This window comes from Mandrillus leucophaeus, unplaced genomic scaffold (assembly GCF_000951045.1).
Source record: "Mandrillus leucophaeus isolate KB7577 unplaced genomic scaffold, Mleu.le_1.0 Scaffold415, whole genome shotgun sequence".
Lineage (NCBI taxonomy): Eukaryota > Metazoa > Chordata > Mammalia > Primates > Cercopithecidae > Mandrillus > Mandrillus leucophaeus.
Window position 1 is genome coordinate 30,537 of NW_012104421.1, and position 16,974 is coordinate 47,510.

Here is a 16,974-nt window from a genome sequence, read left to right on the forward strand (position 1 = left end):
TTGTACGTAATGATGAAGACCGAACACTTGCGCCTATAATCAGGAACAAGGCAAAGATTTCAACTCTCACCACTTTCACTCAACATAATGTGGGAAATTCTAGCCAGCCTAGTAAGGCAAGAAAAGGAAATAAAAGGCATCCAGATTGGAAAGGAAAAAGAAAACTACTCAAAACACAACGAAAACAAAAACGTTACAGAATTAATGAGTTCAGGAAGATCTCAAGATACAAAATCGACATAGAAAAATTGTGTTTCTACACTCCAGTAAACTAGTAAAAAAAATGTGGAAACAGAAATTAAAAATACAGTACAATTTATGATTTCCTGAAACAGAGAAATACTTAGGTAAAAAACCTGACAAAACATGCGTAGTGCTTGTAGATGAAAATTATAAAACACTAGTGAAAGAAATCAAAAAGATCTAATAAATTAGGAGACATAGTGAGAGCATGAGTTAGGATACTTATGTTAAAGATGCCAGATGTCTGCAAATTTTTATAAAGATTTAACACAATTCCTATCAACATCACAGCAAGAGATTTAGGAAACAGAGAAAAATTTTCTAAATTGTGTGTGGGAACTCAGAGAAACTAGAAGAGAGAAAAAAAAAACTAAGAAGCATAATAGTGGAGACATCACTTTACCCAGTTTCAGGATGTTTTAAATAGCTACACTAATCAGGAGTGTGTGGTGCTAGGAGGCAGAGGGCTGGACAAATAAATCAATGGAACAGAATAGGGAACCAAGAAATACACTAAAGCAAATATGTCCAACTGATTTGAGACAAAGGTTCAAAAGCAATTCAATAGAGGCATAATCGCCTTTTTGACAAATGGTCCTGAAGTAGTTGGGCATCTTGGGTTAAAGAAAAAAAATCTTGACCTAAACCTCACACATCACATGTTCAGACAAAATTACATCAAAATGGGTCAACATTTAAATGTAAAATGTAGAATATAACATGAGAGAAAATCTTCAGGACCTCAGATTTGGTGAAGAATTTCTAGCCGTGACACCAGAAGTGTGATGCCAAAAAGAAAAATTGGTAAGTTTTAGTTCATCAAAATTAAAAACTTTTGCCCTGGGAATAGACAAGCTACAGAATGGGGAAAATCATTTGCAAATCACATAACTAACGAAGGATTCATATCTAAAATAAACAATTCTCAAAACTCAACGGTAAACTCAACAACAACAAAACAATCCTCTGTGGGTAACATTTATATCCTGGGAGATTATGAAATGAGTTTGGGGCTATGGCTGCTATGAGTGAAAGTTGTCATGTGTTTCAGAATATGGGACAGCGGAAAAAGTGAATTTCACTCTTCAACAATAGCCCTTACTCATCTATTGAAAGCTTTGCCTATTTTAATTTCTTCTCCAAATTATGCAGGATTCTTCCCAGTAGCACAAATGGCCCTTGGATTTAGAGGGTGAAAAGTGAAAATTGCTCTAATGAATTTGTAGCCACAATGAGAAAGGCTTACTTAATAATCTCAAATAACTGTAAAACCAAACAAAACGTACCAGAAAACATTTGAGAGAGCCATTTATTGGCCTATGTTCAGAAGAGTTCATGAGATACATGGGCAGAAGAGTTGTTATTTTTTTCTCTTTAAAAAAATTGTAATTGATACATAATTTTACATGTGTAGGGGGTGAAATAGAATGTTTCAATGCATGTGTACCTTGGGTAATAATTAAATCAGGATAATTATCATATTTGTCACCTCAAACATTTATTACTTATTTATGGTAAGAACATTCAAAATCCTGTCTTTATTTTATTTTCGATTCAGGGGGCACGTGTGTAGGTTTGCTAAATGAATGCATTGCATGATTCTGAATTTTGAGTTTCTAATAATCTCATCACCCAAGTAGCAAACAGTACCTTATACATAGTTTTTCAACCCTTTCTCCCTCCTTTTCCCCACTTTTGGAATCCCCCGTGCTTATTGTTTCCATCTTTGTGTTTGTGTATACCCAATGTTTATCTCCCACTTTTAAATGAGAACTTGAGGTATTTTGTTTTCTGTTTCTGTATTAATTTGCTTAGCACAATGACTTCCAGCTCCATTCCCACTGTTGCACAGAATATGCTTTTGTTCTTTTTTAAGGCTGCATAGTATTCCATGGTGTATATATCTTCCACATTTTCTTTATCCAGTCCACTGATAGGCAGTTGAGTTGATTCCATGTCTGCTATTGTGAAGAATGCTGCAATGAACATACAAACGCAGGTATCATTTTAATAGAATGATTTACTTTCCTTTGTTTATATAACTACTAATTGGGTTGCTGGGTCAAATAGTAATTCTGTTTTTAGTTTGAAGAATTGCTATTTTTAATTCCTACATTCCCATGCATGTAACTGCCTTTGGTATTAACACAAATTTATGTAAGTGGCTTAATATAATGGGATAAAAATGACTTTTTTGTTGCCTGTGACATGAAAGCTTTCATCGAAAAGGTGATTTGTTTTAAAAAGCCTCTTGAGTTACCTTTTAATTTTTAAATACACAGACATATTTGATTAAATTTTTTTTCTGCTCACCAAGGAATGGTAGACACTACAAACACTTTTGCACATAGTCCAATCCTCATTTCCTTCTTTCTTCAACACACAGTCTACAAAACCACAGTTTTGACGTCAGCTCCTTCCAACACTTTTTGCCACATTCAACTTTCCTTTCACCTAGGAAATGATCATTAGGGATAATTTAAAAGAAGGTGGTGTCCCTGCCTTCTGTACTCTTACATTTTGTAATAGAGAAAATGTCGCTCTTTGTTAATGCTGACCCTAGCACAAAGGCCTTACAGTCACCCAGAAAGAAGTATTAGAGACTTCCCTGGGTTCATGCTCCACCCTGTAGGTCAGAATTGTTTTAGCATACAACCCTCTCTGTTCTTCCTTAGTGCACTAATCTTAACACTTTCTTCATGAATTCAGTGAAGGACCCAAGCCAGAAAAAGAAAAGCACAGTCAAGACATTTTTATTTTCCAGATTTTTCTTTATTTTTATATAACGTTTTATTTCAAAATAATTTAATATTCACAAGAAGTTGCAAAAGTAGTAAGCAGGGTTTTTGAATACGCTTCACCCACATTTCCTGAATGGTAACATCTTACATAACCACAGTACAAACCATGAAGCTGCCATTGGTACAATATTTTTAACTCAAATGTAGACCATAGATGGATTTAAGTTTTTACATTCACTTTGTTGGAGTATTTTTAGGACATTTTGTCACATGTGTAGATTATACAAGCATTACCACAATTGAGATTCAGAACTGTTCCATCAGCACAAAGAATATTCCTCATGTTATCCCTTAGTACTCACATCCTCCCTTTAACTCTAATCCCTGGCAGCCACTGATCTGTTCATCATGACTATAATTTTGTCACTGAGAATGTTATATAAGTGGAATTAGGAAATGTATAGCCTTTTGACATTGGCTTCTTTCACAGAGCATAATGTCCTTGAAATCCATCTAAATCATTGTATATATCAATAGCCCATTCATTTTTAATTGTTGAATAGCATCTCATTATATGGACATACCACAATTGGTTTATTCATTTACCTGTCAAAGGACATGTGCAATTACACACCACTCTTGATGGTCAGGGACTGGGAAAGAATATGATTGAAAAATTGGTTACAAGGAAATCTGGAGAAGACGTCTATAGATGGACCTCTCTGAATGGGCAAATAATGGGAAGATATTTGCATTCCATGTCATGCTCACCAAAGGGTGACCTCAGTGAGGAGGATTTTAATAATCAAATTGATAGGATAACCTGTTCTGTAGATGCCCGTCAGCTTCTTTCTCCAACCACACCTGTCTTTGCCCAATGGACTCCTGAGCAAAGTGGCCGTGGTGGCAGGGATGGGAGTTGTGGCATGTGCTCAGAAATGAATTTTCAGCTCACCAAGTCTGACCTGGCTATGGCCACTACTGAGTGCCCAATCTTTCAACAGCACAGACCAACCCTCAGCCCTTGATATGGCACCATTTCCTGGGGGTGATCAGCCAACTACCTGGTGGCATGTTGATTACATTGGACCACTGCCATCATGGAAGGGGCCATGTTTTATTCTTACTAGAATAGACACTTATTCTGAATGTGGATTTGCCTTATGTACGCAAAATGCTTCTGTCAAAACTACCATCTGTGGACTTACAGAATGCCTTATCCACCACCATGGCATTGCACACAGCATTGTTTGTGATCAAGGAAGTAACTTCACACAAATAAAGTGTGGCAATGGGCCTGTGCTCATGAAATTCATGATCCTCACCATCCTAAATCAGCTGGTTTGATAGAATAGTGGAATTGCCTTTTGAAGACTATTACAGTGCCAGCTAGGAAGTAAAAATTCGCAAGGTAGGGCAAAATTCCCCTAGAAGGCTGTGTACACTTGGAATCAGTGTCTAATATATGGTGCCATTTCTCCCATAGCCAGGTTCATAGATCCAGAAATCAGGGGGTGGAATTGGGAGTGGCACCACTCATCTTTATCCCTAGTGACCTATTAGCAAAATGTTTGCTTCCTGTTCTTGTGACCTTATGCTTTCCTATCCTAGAGTTCTTAGTTCCAAAGGGAGAGATGCTTCCACTGGGAGATACAACAATTATTTCATTGAACTGGAAATTAAGACTGCTGCCTGACTGCTTTGGCCTCCTCATGCTTCCAAAGCAACAGACAAAGAAGAGGGTTACATTACCGGCTGGGATGATTGATCCTGACTACCCAGGGGAAATTGGACTACTACTCTACAATGGAGGTAAGAAAGAATATATCTGGGATACAGGTGATCCTTTATGGTATCTCTTAGTATTACTATGCCGTGTGGTTAAAGTCAATGAAAAACTATCACAACTCAATTCATTCAGGACTACTAATGGCCCAGACCCTTCAGGATTGAAGGTTTGGGTTGCCCACCAAGAAAAGAACACAACCAACTGAGGGTTTGATGAGGGCAAGGGGAATAGGGAATAAGTAGTTGAAGAAAGTAGTTAGAAATACCACTTAACCACAGTGACTATATGGCCATGGTGACCACATGACCAATTACATAAATGAGAAATGCAATTATCTGAGTATTTCCTCCATATTTTGAAATGAATATGTTTGTGCATGTGTATTCAGTTGACAAGGGTGGACTTAATCATGACTTTTATGTGTCAACCTGATTGGGTCATGGTGCTCAGATATGTGGTCAGACATCCTGGATGTTTCTGTGAGCATCTTTTTAGATGAGATTAACATTTAAATCAGTGGACTTTCAGTGAAGCAGATTGCCCTCCACAATGTGGGGTGGGCCTCATTCAGTTAGCTGAGTACAACAAAAAGACTACCCTCTCCCAAGCAAGAGAGAAATCTGCTAGCAGTTTGCCTTTGGACTTGAATTACAACACTGGCTCTTTCTGGGTCTCCAGCCTGCCTGCCCACTCTGCAGATTTTGGACTTGCTAGGCTCATAATTCCATGAGCAAATTCCTCAAAATAAATCTCTCTCCCAATATTGGTTCTGTTTTCCTAGAGAACTCTAATACACCAAGTGTTGGCTATTGCATATAAAGTTGTCATGAATATTCAAGTACAGGTTTTCGTATGAACATAAGTTTTCACTTCTCTAGAGGAAATACCCACAAATATGATTGCTGGGTCATATAGTGAGTGTGTGTTTAAATTTATAAGAAACTACAAAAATGTTTTCTAGGATGGCTAAACACTTTTCAGCCCCACCAACCGTGTCTGAGGGATGAAGTTGGTCTACATCCTCTCCAGGACTTGGTACTGTTCATATTTTTAGTTTTAACAATTCTAATGGGTGTGTGGTAGAGATATTTTTCTTTTTAAGTTCTATTCCAGCTCCACCATTCTCAACCCAATGTTTTGTCATCATTTTTTGTTTTTCTGTCTCCAAAACCTGCTTCTGTGGTCTTTTTAGAAAGCATGGGATGATGAGGACAGGTTGACTGGAAGTGGATGGGACATATATAACTCTTCTCCAGAACTATTACCTGGAAAAACACTTCCCAGCAATCATCTTGGGTTTCACAAGGAACTTTGAAAAAGCAGGTGTCATGATCTATTGCTTCATAATAAATTTCTCTAAAACATAGTGGCTTAAAACAACATTTATTTGGGCTAGTTTCTGTGGGTCAAGAATCTAGGTCCTCTGACACCATAGCTCTCACAAGGCTGCAGTCATTGCAAGTCTTGACTCAGAAGGATTCACTTCCTAGATCTTCCGTATGGCTGTTGGCAGGATTCAATTCCACACAGTTCAGTTGTTCTCAGTTGGACTTAGGGCGTTCTTGCTAGCTATTGGCTGGAGTCTGTCCTCAGTCCTTTGCCACATGAGTCCCTTCAATATGGCAACTTTCTCTATCTCTCTCTCTCTCTCTCACACACACACACACACGAGTGTGAATAACAGGTGGTGGGAGCCATTTCCTGAGCTGTCCACCACAGCAGGTGTTTAGGTTTGGTGCTGTAGATAAAGGGGAGGCTACTGGAGAAATTGCCTTGAAGCTGTCTGCAAGGTGAGCATAGAGTGGACTTAGAATAAATATTTATTTGTGAAGGTTTAGGGGAGGAAGGCAAATGGAGCTTGTGGGTTGCAAAATTGCAACTACCTCTTGGTGCCACCATAGGATATACATAAAAGAACCCTACCTAAAGTAAGGTCTGTCACATAAAGATGCTCAACAGGTGAAATTATGGAGGTATTTAATACCATTTCTAGACTTGAGATCAAGAGGTCAGGACAGCACAATTATTCTTCCACAGGAAATGAAATAAAACCAACTTCAGAAATCTACAAATTTAAAAGGCCAACTAAGTCCATTCTATGGACCGTTCTCAGATTTGAACTGTAGAAACAATGTTGAAAGCAGGAAGCAGGCAGTGTAAAGCATTAGAGATTCGAAACCAAAGTAGAATAAGCCCTGGATCCCTGAAATCTACCATACCATATCAGTGGCCTTAGGAGGTCTTTTAACAATTTAAACTGAAGCTAAAAAATACTTTTCATAAAAAAGAATGACATCATTTCCTTTGCAGCAACATGGATGCTGTTGGAGGCCATTATCCTGAGTGAATTACTGCAGGAACAGAAAATCAAATACCACATGTTCTCACTTAATAGTGGAAGCTAAACAATGGTCCACATGGACATAAAGATGGACACAGTAGACACTGAGGACTACAAAATAGGGGAGGGAGTAAAGGAGCAAGTGTTGGAGAAACTACCTGTTGCATACTATGTTCACTAGAAGAGCAAACCCCAACGTTACATAATACACCCACCCACCCATGTAACAAATTTGCACAGGTACCCCCTGAATCTATAATTAAGAAAAGAAGAGAGTTCGAAAAAAGAATACTTTTCAAAACATGTATTTTCACAGCATATTCATACTCCTAAAAAGAAACACCAGAATCTGATAAGATTAGTTACCTCTGGAGAGAGGACTGGGAGCTCTGTGCTAGGAGACACACAGGACTTTTATAGTCTATCATTTTATACTGGTTGAATATGTTCCCATGGACATAAATTAAAAGAAAAATGAAAGGAAAATACTTTTAACTTAATAACAAATTTGACTCTTCTAAACCATCTGTGAGGCAAAGATAAATAGGTTGGAAATGGCAAATTATCTAGAAAATACTGAAAATGAGAATATTTTTAAATCAAAAAACCTATGGGCCATAGCTAAAGCTGTATTTAAAAGAGAATTAATAGCTCCAAAAGTGTTCATGTTAAAAATGAGCTGAAAAAAACTAAATACACAACTTAAGAAATAGAAAAAATCATGCTGGGTGCAGTGGCTCACGCATGTAATCCCAGCACTTTGGGAGGCTGAGGCGGGCAGCTCATTTGAACCCAGGAGTTCAAGACCAGCATGAGCAAAATGGTGAAACCCCTTCTGTACAAAAAATACAAAAAACTAGCCTGGTGTGGTGGCATGCATCTGTAGTCCTAGCTACACAGGAGGTTAAAGCGGGAGGATAGATTGAGCCCAGGAGGTCGAGGCTGCAGTGAGCTGTGATTGTGCCGCTGCACTCCAGCCTGGGCAACAGAATGTGACCCTGTCTTTAAAAAACAAATAAATAAAAAATAAATAAATAAAATCAAATCTAAATAGAGTAGGAGGAAATAATTCATAAAAATGAAATTATTTTAAAAGAAAAACAACTGAAAAAGAGATATAACAAAGCTGATCTTTACAATTAAACTACTCTGGTAAGTCTAGTTAAGGATAAAAGAGAAAAGTGAAAACATTCAACATTAGTAATTATAAAAGATGCAAAACGCATTTTAAAAATTGTAGAAGAATATGTACAGGTCAATTTTAAGGTAACATATGATTTTCTAGCCAAATATAAATAACCCAGATTCACTTAAGAAGTGGTAGAAAGTCAGCCAGGCACAGTGGCTCACACCTGTAATCCCAGCACTTTGGGAGGCTGAGGTGGGAGGATCACTTGAGCCCAGGAGTTTCAGACCAGCCTGGGCAACATAGTGAGACCCCATCTCTGCAAATAAGTAAAAAAATAATAATAATAACTGGGCATAATGACACATGTCTGTAGTCCCAGCTACTGGGGAGGCTAAAATAGAAGGATTGCTTGAGCCTGGGTGGTTGAGGGTGCAGTGAGCTGAGACTGCATCACCATCCTCCAGCCTGAGAGACAGAGCAAGATGCTGTCTCAGACAAAACAAAAGAAGTGGTAGAAAGTCAAATAAGCTATTACACATAACAGAAACTAGAACATGGATAAAGATCTGCCATTTAGAAAGGCTTCAGGACCAGATGACTTTATCATTAGCATCTATGTAGCCTCAAAAAACAGACAATAACTTTTCTTATAAGTACACACAGAAGATGAAAGGATCCCATAAGTGACAGTATGAAGCAAAGATAGGCTAAATAACAAAATCAGATAAAAATACCTAAAAAGAGAACTATAAATCAATATTTACTAATAAAAAAAAAAGTATTCTAAGTAAAAATAGAAAGTTTAGTTTATTCAAATAACAGCATACTTGGCCAAGTAGATTTTATTCCAAGCATACTGGTTTTTGAAGGGAAGCCCAGCCTAGATCAGCGGATTGTCAGCCAAGCCATAGACTCCTGAGCAATATTAATGCCTATTGTGGCATGCCACTGAGATTTTGTAGTTGTTTGGCATACACAATTATTGTGACCGTAACTCTAGTTAACTGTTACAGTTAGCTCCTCTGGACCATGTGCCTTTATGACATTTTCCACTTGTTCCTTCATGTTCTTTTGTAGGAACTAAAGCCATCATTTTGAGGATAGAAGCCATGTGCTAGGATAAAGGAAAAGAAAGCTAGAAGGAACCTGGGTCCTAAATTCCCACAGGACTACCATGTAGCCCTGGACTACCTACATTCAGATGTCTTTATGTTTATGCCATTGTCATTTTTGGTGCCCTGAAGTCAAACCAAATCCTGACTTATATACAAATGGTCTGTACATTGTCAAATCCTACGGCCAGTTTTCAGCCTTTCTCCTACTTCATCCATCAGCAACATTTGGCCCTGCTGGTCATGCTTTCTTGAAAGCGTATCTTCACTTTGCTTCTTGTACCCCACTCTTTCATGAATCTTCTTTTAACTCATTGGCTACTCCTTCTGAGACTCAATTTCTAGAGAGCCCTCACCTTCCTTAATTCTAAATGTTGGGGGTACTACCAGGGTCACTTTTAAGAATATTTTTTTTAAATCAATACTCAGTCAGTAGTTGATCTTAACTAATCCCATGACCTTAAGTACAATCTATAAGCTGTCAACTCCCAACCTTATTTTCCAGCCCTGACATGTCCCCTGATCTCATCTTACTGCTTATTCAACATCTCTACTTGATGGTCTAATAGGCATCCCAAATGTCACATGTCCAAAACTGAATTTGTGCTGCATTCCCACCACTCCCCTCGGTCAGTAAGTGGCAACCGTAAACTTCCATTTTGTTAGGCCAAAATATCTCAGCATCATCCTGTCTCCTCTTTTTACTCACACCACCTTCAATCTATCAAGAAATTCTATTGACTCTACCCTCAGAATGTATCCAGCATCCAACAGCTTATCACTGCCTTCCCCTTTTCCACTCCTCTTCAGACCATCACCTGAACTCATGCATCACTTGACTTCGTCTCCCTGCCTCAGCTGTTGCTCTAATACAGCATACTCACCACCCAGCTTTCATTTAAAACACATGAAACCATGTCATTCCTCTGCTCACAATCCTCAAGTCATTTCTCATCTTACTCAAAGTAACAGAAGAGTCTTTCCTGCAACCTTCAAGGCCTGCATGACCTGGCCACAGTTCTCTATCACACTTCATCGTCTTCCTCTCCTTATACTCACTCCACATCACTACGGTGGCCTCATCAAACACACTCAACCTGTGCCCAACTCAGGACCTTTGCACTGCAGTTCTCTGTCTGCAACTCTGTCTCCCTGGTAGCCACATGATTTTCTCCCTCCTTTCATTCAAACCTTTACTCAAACTCACCTCTTTAAAGAGGCTTCCCCTGACTCCATTCTCCATAGCAACATATTTCACATTGCACTCTCTATCATCTACCTTGCCTTATCTTTCTTCTTAGTAGTATCACGTTGCACATATCTGTGTATCATCCATCTTTTCTATAGACCGTAAGTCACATAACAGTGTGGGAGAGAAAAAGGAATAACTTTCCTCACCCATTGCAAGGGTTGTTGCTGACGCTCCTGTAACAAAAGATTAACAAGAGAAAAGCATGACAAATTTATTCAGCCAATGTTTTATGTGATATGGGAGCCTTCAGACATGAAGATCCAAAGACCCAGGAAAAAGGGTATAACTTTATACCCTTAGGTTCAATGAAGAAGGAACAGTCATGCAGAAATGTGACTGGACAAAGGGGGAGTCTGACCTGATGGCAACACACTACAGAAAACTCAACAGTCCCTATTTGTTTAGATTCTTCTTGGCCCCCCTGGAAAATATGCCTTTACTTTGGGTGGGACACCTGTCACATCAGGGTCCTATGGCCTACTTTCATGTAAGGCAAGTCGGAGAACCCTTTATGGCCAGCTCTCACATAGACAGGTGGAAGGCCAGAGAGTGGCCTTTCCATGTCTGCTGTCTTCTCAGTTTCCAAGGTGCCGTATTTTGGGGTAGCATTTTCTGAGCCCCAACAACAGCAAGAACTTGCTCTAGACTTTGTCTGTTTGTTTCGTTGTTATAGATGTAATCCTAGTGCCTATTACAGTGTCTGACTCATAGTAGGGATCAAATAAATACGCACTGAGGAAAGGAATCTTTCTATCTCGAGCACAATCTTTCCATCTCCTGGAATGCAGTAGGCACTGCAATAAATGTTACATTCATAAAGTAATGGGATCAAAAGGTGTCTTGAGTTGAATCGTGTCCCCCAAAAGATATGTTGAAGTCCTAGCCCTCCTGTATCTTATTTGGAAATAAGGTCTTGGCTGGGCACGGTGGTTCACGCCTGTAATCCCAGCACTTTGGGAGGCCAAGGTGGGCGGATCACGAGGTCAGGAGATGGAGACCATCCTGGCTAACACAGTGAAACCCCGTCTCTACTAAAACCACAAAAAATTAGCCGGGTGTGGTGGCGGGCACCTGTAGTCCCAGCTACTCAGAAGGCTGAGGCAGGAGAATGGCGTGAACCCGGGAGGCGGAGCTTCCAGTGAGCTGAGATCCCACCACTGCACTTCAGCCTGGGCGACAGAATGAGACTCCATTTCAAAAATAAAGTAAAATAAACATAAAAATAAATAAAAATAAAAATAAATTTTAAAAAAGAAATAAAGTCTTTGCAGATGTATTCAGGTTAAGAAAAGACTGGATTAGCATGAGCCCACATTCAATACCTAGTGTCCTTAGGAGGAGAGAGAGATTGGGAGACACAAAGATACACACAGAGGGAAGAGGACAATGTGCGGAGGGAGGTATAGTTTGGAGTTAAGCTGCCTTGGCTGAAAGAAGGCCAAGGACTGCCAGCCACCACCAGGAGCTGGAACAGACCCATGGGACATTCTTTCCAGCAAGGCCATCAGAGGAATATGGCCCTGTGGATACCTTGGTCTTGGATCTCCAGCCTCTAGAACTGTGACGGAATACATTTCTGTTGCTTTAAGTCATTCAGCTTGTGGTCATTTGTTATGGCAGCCCTGGGAAAGTAATACAAAGGGTGGGGAGAACTAGGTTTTCAGCATGATTAGTTACCTCATCTCATTAAATGCCAGAATTAGAACTCAGGCCTTCTGACTCTCCAGTTCAGTGTGCTTTCCACTAGACCAGTGCTTCTCAACTTTATTTCCTTTAACCCCTGCCCCCAAGGAGCCTCTTTAGGCTTTTTTTTCCCTAATCACCTCCTACCCCAACCTCCATAAAGTTGGTTTTTTTTGTTTTTTTGTTTTTTTGTTTTGAGATGGAGTCTTGCTTTGTCATCCAGGCTGGAGTGTAGTGGTGTGATCTGATCTTGGCTCACTGCAACCTCCGCCTCCTGGGCTCAAGTGATTCTCCTGCCTCAGCATCCTGAGTAGCTAGGATTACAGATGTGTGCCACAACGCCCAGCTATTTTTTGTATTTTTAGTAGAGATGGGGTTTCACGACGTTGGCCAGGCTGCTCTTGAACTCCTGACCTTGTGATCTGCCTGTCTCGCCCTCCCAAAGTGCTGGGATTACAGGTGTGAGCACCGTGCCCAGCCTCCATAAAATTTTAATACCACAGATATACAGTATACTGTTTATGTGCCATGGCCCTTTGAAGGTCCATAGACTATTAGAATATCTAAGTTTTAAGATTTTTGCCCCTCCTCCCAAGAATTCCAAATTTTTACCTCCTGGCAGAGGGAAGTATGGCATTCATAATGCATGATTTCAACTGAAATATTATCTGATAATGGCCATAAATGAAATATTTATTTTTCTGTTATCAGAACAAGAAATGTAGGTACAGCTTATGAATATATATTTCAGCTCTCCCTCTGTCCTTTGATGGGATTATACTTCTGTACCTCCTCAGAAGTGGAGTGAGGCTGTGTGGCTTGTTTTAGGCAATGAAATGTGAGTGTAAGTACCATGTATCACCTTCAAGTAGAAGCTTTGAAACATTGCATAATTCCCTACCTTCTCCCTCCTGCTCCTCTAATTATGGAAACACAGTGTATGATGGAGCCTCCGGGAGCTGGGACCCCAAGTGAGAGTGATGAACAGAGCTTCCCTGATGGCTCCCTGTGCACCACATCTATGAATGAGAAATAAGCTTCTGCTGTGAAAAGCCACTGAGACTTGTTTGTTTAGTTTTTGAGACAGGGTCTCTGTCACCCAGGCTTGAGTACAGTGATACCATCACAGCTCACTGAACCTGTCCCTCCTGGGCTCAAGCAATCCTCCGACCTCAGCCCCCTGAGTAGCTGGGACTACAGGTGTGTGCCGCCAGGCCAGTTATTTATTTTTTAAAGGGAGGGCTTCATTATGTTTCCCAGTCTGATCTCAAACTCTTGCGCTGAGGCATTCTGCCCACCTCAGCCTCCCAAAGTGCTGGGATTACAGGGGTGAACCACTGCCCCAGCCACCACTGACATTTGAGTGTTGTTTTTTGTTTTTTTTTAAATCAAAGAAAAACATATCCCATCCTAACAAACATGGTATTGCATGAGGGAAAAAGTTAGATGCATAAAATGAACTGTTTTTTTCACCTTAATTTTAATTTAACATGATACTCACAAGGGAAAATAAAAACTCCAATAATGTTTTAAAATGTAATTAAATTGAGCATTTCTGAGCTTCTTGTTTAAAACTTAACTTCTCGCTCTCTTATTATATATTAAATTTTGAAACATAAATAAAACAAAGGTTCACTGCTCTAGAACTCCAAGTTAGAACTTCAATTCAAATATAGATTGACCTGTTGTAAATACATGTGATGCAGGGAGATTTGCCAGGACTGAGGGCTCCAAGCTTTTTTTTACACTTTCTTTGCAAGGTATATGGTGCTGGATCATGGACTTCATCACCGATGAAAAATAAAATTACGTGTTTATTGGATTTGTGTGACCTTTTCTTCCAACAATCTCAGGGCACCAAACTTTTAGCACATCCACTCCTTAAGTAATTTTAACATGCAGAGAGGATGAGAAGGTCAAACAATTACAAGAAGTCTGCTAGCCAATGTCAGCGGAATGCATTAGGTGTCAGTAGAGTTTCCATTTCAAATATTAACAAACAGGACATAAAGCTACAGTATAGCTGGGGTGAAGCAAGAGGCATGCCGGGAAATGTGCTAAATAACCCTCAGGAATTGGGCAGTGCAGCCGGCCTTCTCAGAGAGTACAGGAAAGGAAGAAGTAAAAGGCAATGTTTTTAAAACCGAAAGCTAGGATTTTTATCAGGAAAGATGCCTCACACTGGAGCCTTACCCTCATTCAAATATTTATTTCGCTTGTGTGAATTCAGTCATTTGTAAAGGTAGAAAACTCTCTTTTCCATTTGCTCTGTTAATTACTGTTTGGCTCCTTTCACCAAACAAATTTTGCAGAATTTTATGAAGTGTTTTCTTTGTCTGATCTTCTGTAATAGCCACCTATACAGTTTTTGATACTGGAAGTGGATTCAGTACAGAAAACACAGCCACTGCAAGTGTTACAGGAGCAAAAGGATTTAATATAGGAATTAGGGTTATACATAAATATGTGGGAGAGCTAATGGGAGGGTGGGGCTGAACAGCACATAGAGGATCAGAGAAACAGTCCCTTAATAACTTCTGCCTAAAGAGCTGGAGCAGGAGGGGAAGCTGTTCTGGCCACCACATCCTCCTGAGAATAATGGCTTAGCTTTTCAAACCCCACGCAAGTTCCTCTCAGTGGCAAAATCCAACCCTGAATTGTATGGAAAGGGCATTCTGTGAAACATGGCTCCCCCGTTGGAGGTGAGAGGTGGTACTGCTCAGATGACCAAATGCGATCCAGCATAGTTAATTGCACAATGAAAAGGGAACTCTATTTATTGAGGTTGAGTCTGTTTATTTTAACTGATAATTGGGTTGCAAGCTAAAATTATGAATTCAGTTCAGTACATTGCTCTGTTAAGAACAAAATGTCAGCTGATGTATTTTTAATTTTTCATGAAATGATTTTCATCACATTTGAGATGTGTATTTGCAACAAAAAGCTCTAATGCTAGTGGTGATGGCAGCATCCCCAACCCTGCGTTGATGCCTTGGCAATGGAGGCTAGACAATGGCAATGTTTTGAGTAGCCTATTTTGTCTTCATCAAGAAAATAATTGAAGTTGCCTCTTCTTCTGGTTCTAAAACATAATTCAGGTCTGAAGCATGAAAAATTCTGTGGACTGTTACTTACACTAGAATTGAAAACTGGCTTGTAATAGGAGTTTATAAATGAATAAATGAGCATTTAAACTGTTTATCTGTAAGTAATCTAACTAGAGAAGGCATGAGATAATTATCAAAGTGAAGTTTTAAAATGAAGAAGAAAATCCACAGGCTTTGGTTAAAGATTCTGCAGTATTTAGGATTTGATTTCCAAAACTTCGGGGTTCCCAGAAGACAGAAAAGAGGCCCCGTGTGGTTTAGAAAAGCTAGAGAGAGAGAATGGGGGGGAGAGAGAGAGAGAGAGAGAGAGAGAGAAAGAGAGAGAGAGAGAGGAAATGGAGCATAAAGAATGGTAAAGGCAGCTACAAAGGCACTAATAGAGCAATCTTAGGTGTGAGTAAGAAAAGAGAACACTCCTGTGATCAGGTTCTGTAACAAGCTGAACAGAAATGTGATTTAGCTGGTTCTAGAAAACGACAACTAGCAGGAGACTTGCTCAATTGAATAATTCTTTTTTTCCCCCGAATTCACTCTTGAGTATATCTGGTGTGGATAATACTTGTTTAATAGCCTAGCTTTTAAACATTTTTACATAGAGGAAACCTATTCCTTGAACAAAAGCCAGTCTGCATTTTTGCAGCTTATTTCATATTTAGGATCGCCCTTTTCTCCTAGATGGTGTGGAACTCTACTATCACCAGGTGGCAATTCACAACTTTGCAGGCGAGAGACAGAGGTGAAAGGAAGCTCTGTTCCTTTCAAGCACTAAACAGCATTGCAATTATGATCATTTTTGACATTACAAGCCATAACTGCCACTACAAAATGCATTTCAGAGTTTGGGCTGCTGTAACAAGTCCTGAAAAATTATTTACTAACAGTTTCCTTCAGAGTTGCTCTAAAAAATTGCAAATGCTGATTTATTTATAGCAACAGCATTTCAAAGATTTTACTTTTTTCCCTTAAAATTGCTGTCAATATTGGGAAAACCTGAGTATAATTCTGCCTATATTATTTTTTATCATAATTGGTTTGTAGAATCATGACCTGTTAACTCAAATAGGAATTAGCAACTACTGTTTACAATGAGACACCCCCACCCCATCTCTGTGCATTTTCTGCTATACTTTGCTGTGATAGTCTCAGTTTCCAGTCTCCTGTCTCCTATGACATAGGACTACCTAGCTCCCAGGGATTTTGTAAGGATTAAGGAGGTAATAATACATGGACATGGCTAGTACAGTGCCTGCCACATAGTAGATGACAAATAAATGTCAGTTGTTTTTCCTCCATCAATACAATTGAGGTGAATAATAGGATGACTACCAATTGTTGAGCTGTGTATCAGGCATTGTGCTAACCTGTTTCATTCCTCAAACAGCCCTGTAAGGAGAATGAGGCTCAGCCACTAACTTGCCCAAGATTCCACAGCAAATACCTGGCTGACCTGGAAATTCAACCTTAGCACTTTCAAACCCTTTACTGCTATGCCATCCTGAGCTTGATTCTTCACACCGAATATGAAATCCCATCATACCTCATGCAACCTTTTCATCACCTGGGGAGCTGGACTCCTA